General features: G+C 41.2%; 1 pseudogene; it reads right to left on the reverse strand.

Annotated features, from left to right (window-relative positions):
• Positions 1 to 3,655: 3,655 nt before the first annotated feature.
• On the reverse strand, positions 3,656 to 5,053 carry LOC108286332 (annotated as a pseudogene).
• Between the last annotated feature and the right edge of the window lie 328 nt (positions 5,054 to 5,381).

Genomic DNA, 5,381 nt, shown 5'->3' on the forward strand with positions numbered 1-5,381 from the left:
GCCCCACATTGCCTTTAGAGATCTGGTGCTCTTCCTTTCTCTCTGCTCATGCATAGAATCCACACCCCCTCTTTGCCAGGAGGTTACGATAAGCCCCTCTCTGAGCTGCTTCTCCAGGCCCACCTCTCTTTTCTCCTACACGACCCTTCCCTAGCTCCCCACTCACACACCAACCATCGTGGGCTGCCCAGAACTCACCCTGGGCTTTCCCTGCCTTGTGCTTTTGTTTACACCCATCCTCCTCCTGGTAGGCTCCCTGTCCAGCCTTCAAAGCTCAGCTCCAAGGGAACTCTTCCGCAGAGGCTTTTATTCCAGCCAGAAATCACCACCCCAATCGGGCCCCCCATTGCTTTATCTTCACCCCTCTTAAGGTACTGAGGGTGCCAGGGATTGACCTAAAAAGCACTTGGATGGTGGAGTTTGCATGTGTGGCTCGGAAGATCCACATTGGCTGTGTGTTTTGGGTGAAGTAATTTAACCACCACCCCTCCCCCAGCCTACATTTCTTATATGGAAGAACTGAGTTAAATAATCCTCACTGCATAGGGCTGTTGTGAGGATCAAACTAAATAAAATTAGAACAAATAATGAATACTCAGTCTTTTGCATTTCCCTAGCCCGATATTGCACTACAGAATGTCAGAACTGAAAGGGATTCTAGGAATATCAATCAGATCCAGTGTTTCCCAAACTTTTGAAAAGCGAAGCAAAACCATTTCTTCCTATGGTGGCATGGGGGTACTGTTCTGTTGGAGACAGGACTGAGCTCTGTCTGCCCACCCAGCTCTTCCATCGTCCCATTCCTCAAAGGCTCTTCTCTCAAGAAGACTTCTAGTTTTGTCTTAGCCAGAATAATTAGGCAAGAAAAATAAACAAAGGGCATCGACATTGGCAAGAAGGAAGTCAAATTGTCCTTGTTTGCAGATGACATGATTTTACATAGAAAACCCTAAAAGCTGCATCAAAAAACTCTTAGAAATTGTGGGAAGTGGAAAAGTTCTGCTTCAAAGTTTCCTTTCTTGTTTAAGAAAAACCGTAAGTGTTAGAAATAGCAGTTTGTTTTAAACACTTTCTTCAAAGCCTTTTTGCTTTTTCCTAGTAGCTCTTTGTTAAGCCCCATCCTATGTAGCTGTTAGACATGCTCACAGGCACATAGTACATTCTATGTCCTTGTGCTTCAACCAAGATTATCTGTGCTGAGCCTGCTCACAGGCATGTCCCAGCTTGCAGACAATGCCCCTTCCTTATTTGGACTTCCTTGTTGTTCTCCACTGCTTTTACCTGTTTAGAAAAATTTTAAGTTGTTAGCCAATCAGGTTTTAGTTTAGATTGTGAGGTGTGGCTCCAACCAATGGAAATCAAACACAGCAGTAAGGACAACCCCAAATGTGTAAGGGATAAAGATGTCTGCTTTTCCAGCCAGGCGTGGTGGCTCACGCCTGTAATCCTAGCACTTTGGGAGGCCGAGGCAGGTCGATCACTAGGTCAAGAGATCGAGACCATCCTGGTCAACATGGTGAAACCCCGTCTCTACTAAAAATACAAAAAATTAGCTGGGCATGGTGGCGCGTGCCTGTAATTCCAGCTACTCAGGAGGCTGAGGCAGGAGAATTGCCTGAACCCAGGAGGCGGAGGTTGCGGTGAGCCGAGATCATGCCATTGCACTCCAGCCTGGGTAACAAGAGCGAAACTCCGTCTCAAAAACAACAACAACAACAAAAAAAACAATTAAATATGTCTGCTTTTCCTTTGTTTGTTGTATTCTCATGGCAAGATTGCTAATGAGGGTACCCTTTCTGAAGGAAGTAAAAAGAATTGCTCTGCTGAGAGACCCTTTGTCCCAATGCTGACTTTTCTTTGTGGCACCAAAAATGTACATATAACAGAACAGAACTGATAAACAAATACAGTAAAATTTCAGGATACAAAATCAACATAGAAAAACCAGTAGTGTTTCTATATAACAATAATGAACTAACCAAAAAAGAAATTGAGGAAGCAATCTCACCTACAGTAACTATTAATACAAAAACCCTAAAATACCTAAGAATAAAAGTAACCAAGGAGGTGAAAGATCTTTACAAAGAAAATGATAAAACACTGATGAAAGAAATTGAAGAGGTCCCAAAAATTGGAAATATTTCACATGTTCATGAATTAGAAGAATATTGTGAAAATGGTCATACTACCAAAAGTGATCTACAGATTCAGTTGTAATCCCTATCAAAATATCAATGACATTCTTCACAGAAGTATAAAAAACATCTTGGAATCTATGTGGGATCCCAAATAGCCAAAGCAATCTTGAGCAAAAAGAGCATGCTGGAGTCATCCCATTACCTAACTTAAAAATGTACTGCAAAGTTATCTTAACCAGAATAACCATGGTACTGGCATAAAAACAGATATATAGATCAATGGAACAGAATGAAAAATCCAGAAATAAATCGATGTATTTATAGCCAACTAATTTTCTTTCTTTTTTTTTCTCAGAAATTCTCAGTATGGTTTGTTAGTGGCAATGTAAATCGGTGACAATCATGAACCAAATTAAACAAATCTACCTAGTGAATACATTCTCTTTCTTTCTTTCTTTCTTTCTTTCTTTCTTTCTTTCTTTCTTTCTTTCTTTCTTTCTTTCTTTCTTTCTTTCTTTCTTTTTCTCTCTCTCTTTTTCTTTCTTCTTTTTGACATAGAGTCCCACTCTGTTGCCCAGGCTGGAGTGCAGTGGTACGATCTCGGCCCACTGCAACCTCTGCCTCCTGGGTTCAACTGACTCTCATGCATCAGCCTCCTGAGTAGCTGGGACTATAGGCACCCGCTGCCACACCCAGCTAATTTTTGTATTTTTAGTAGAGATGGGGTTCCACCCTGTTGGCCAGGGTGGTCTTGAATGCCTGACCTCAAATGATCCACATGTCTTGGCCTCTTAAAGTGCTAGGATTACAGGCATGAGCCACTGCGCCCAATCTTAATGAATTAATTCCTAATCATTATTAATTGCTCATAATGTATCCAGCAGATATGTTTTAAAAGTCAACAATATGGCCGAGCATGGTGGCTCACGCCTATAATCCCAGCATTTCGGGAGGCCGAGGCAGGTGGATCACAAGGTCAAGAGTTCGAGACCAGCCTGACCAACGTGGTGAAACTCCATCTCTACTAAAAATGCAAAAAAAATTAGCTGGGCGTGGTGGCATGCATCTCTAATCCCAGCTACTCAGGAGACCGAGGCAGGGAATTGCTTGAACCAGGGAAGTGAAGGTTGCAGTAAGCCGAGATCATGCCACTGCACTCCAGCCTGGGTGACACAGCGAGACTCTGTCTCAAAAAAAAAAAAAAAAAGAAAAAGAAAAAGTCAACAATATTAATTTCCTTTGTAGATTAATTGTTTAAAAAAAACTGTTTTGAGTCAATGTCCATTAATACTTGAAAGTACAAATACAAATTAAATAAGATTGAAAAGACTAACATATACAACAAAAAAGTCTATAAAACAAAGATAGTTTAAAAACACTGCACAATGTACTTTCTACCTTTTTTATAGAAAATATTTTAAAACAGGACATATTGTCTGGATCATACATGAAAGTTCACATCCAGACGCCTTTTCTATCAAATTCTTATCCTTTCTTCATTGTCAAGATCTTAATTTTCATTCCTGGCTGGATTGTTCTTCCTTGGAAATTCTGTCATTCCACTAAAATATTTCTCATGGAAGCAATTATGACCTTGGTATGGCAGAAAACGATCACTTAGCAGACACGAATACTGGTCCCGGTTCTCAAATTTCTTCACCTTTTCCATTGTGATCAGGCGTCTTGATGAGTGCCTGGAAAGCTTCTGCTCACGGTTGCTAACAAGTTTCACGCCAAGGTGCCAGGGCACCATCTCTTCAGTGTATTCTGGTGTATACACTGGTAGCCAATAGACTACCAGTCTTCCACCTAACCCAAGGGTCTCAGCTGCGAAGTTTAACAAGTCAACAAACATATCACTCAGATGATAACTCAAGGAAACAGGATGTGGCTTTCTGGACGTTTTTCCATCTCCTTTGGCATTTCCTTCTGTGAACCTGTTCTCGTAGATTCTCTGATACCATGTGGGGGATCGGTAATGACGGCATCAACATATGTGCCTTTTCTCCAGGAAGGTTTAGATGCCTCTGAAACCAGGACATCAAGGTAATACTTCTGTAAACCATATTGACAAAGATTGGCTCTAATGTTTTCTTCTGGTCCTTTCCATATCTGCTTTCTTTCCTACTGGCCTTTCCCAAGCCACGAACTGTGCTGTAGTCTGTGTCTGCCCCATACACATATGCACCAAAATGAGCAGAGGTTATCATGAGGCCATCTAGAAGAGCTAATTGTCAAGGGGAACAGAAAAGCTTTCCTTTGCTTTCTTTAACACAACTTTATCCATTTGGTTGGAGCGAGTTTCGAGAAGACCCAATTTACAGTTACAATTAACAGTACACTGCTGTTTGAACAAATGGATCAAAGACAATATCATTTTCTTTCACTTTCCCATGGTTAGCCATGATGAATGACAAACCAGCATCCACACTTGTATTTCCAGCAAAGCGCCCTGTTTTGACACTGTATGACCCAGTAAGCTCTCTCTGTCCATCTGCAATCCATCTACCAAAATAAATATTATGTGGATTCTCAGGAATGCAGTTTGGGTCCAAACCACAATCCTCCAAAACAGAGAATATGTGTTGCCATTTCTTTAAATTCACTTTTTCTTGAAATAGGAGAAATTTACATGCATCTGTTTGCTTGATTTTCCTCTTCTTGTGTCAATGTCTTATTACAAATGTGAATCTTTATTTTATATGTAGAGTCTGAATGTAGAAATGGAACCATCTTCTCCACAGGGTAATTTTTAAGAGAACTGTACGGCTCCTCAGGAGATTGTCCAGGACCCCACAGTTCACATATAGATTTCGCACACACTGTCCATCTCATTGAATTTCTTGCAGTATCTTCAGAGGGAATGCTAAGAATCCAAAATGGTGACTTTCCATGTTTTTTGACTGCTGGCGAACTGACCTCCAAAACACGAAAGCAAAGACTTTATTTCCTGAGGCATTTCAGCTTCAACATCAGACAATCACAGTTCGGGGTTTGGCAGGTGAGCTCCAGTGCTCCTGCACCAGCAGCGCCATTGAAGCTACCCATCGAGGTCCCACTTCATTCTCCCTCCCACAGTAGAGTCTCCACTGAGACCAGCCAGCTGATATTCAACAAAGGCACCCAGAACATTCAGTGGTGAAAGAACAGTCTTTTCAATGAGTGCTGCTGGAAAAACTGGATATACATATACAGAAAAATAAAACTAGACTTCTATTGCTCACCATATAGAGAAAATCAAAT

This window comes from Cebus imitator, unplaced genomic scaffold (genome assembly GCF_001604975.1).
Source record: "Cebus imitator isolate Cc_AM_T3 unplaced genomic scaffold, Cebus_imitator-1.0 Scaffold317, whole genome shotgun sequence".
In the NCBI taxonomy this organism is placed as follows: domain Eukaryota; kingdom Metazoa; phylum Chordata; class Mammalia; order Primates; family Cebidae; genus Cebus; species Cebus imitator.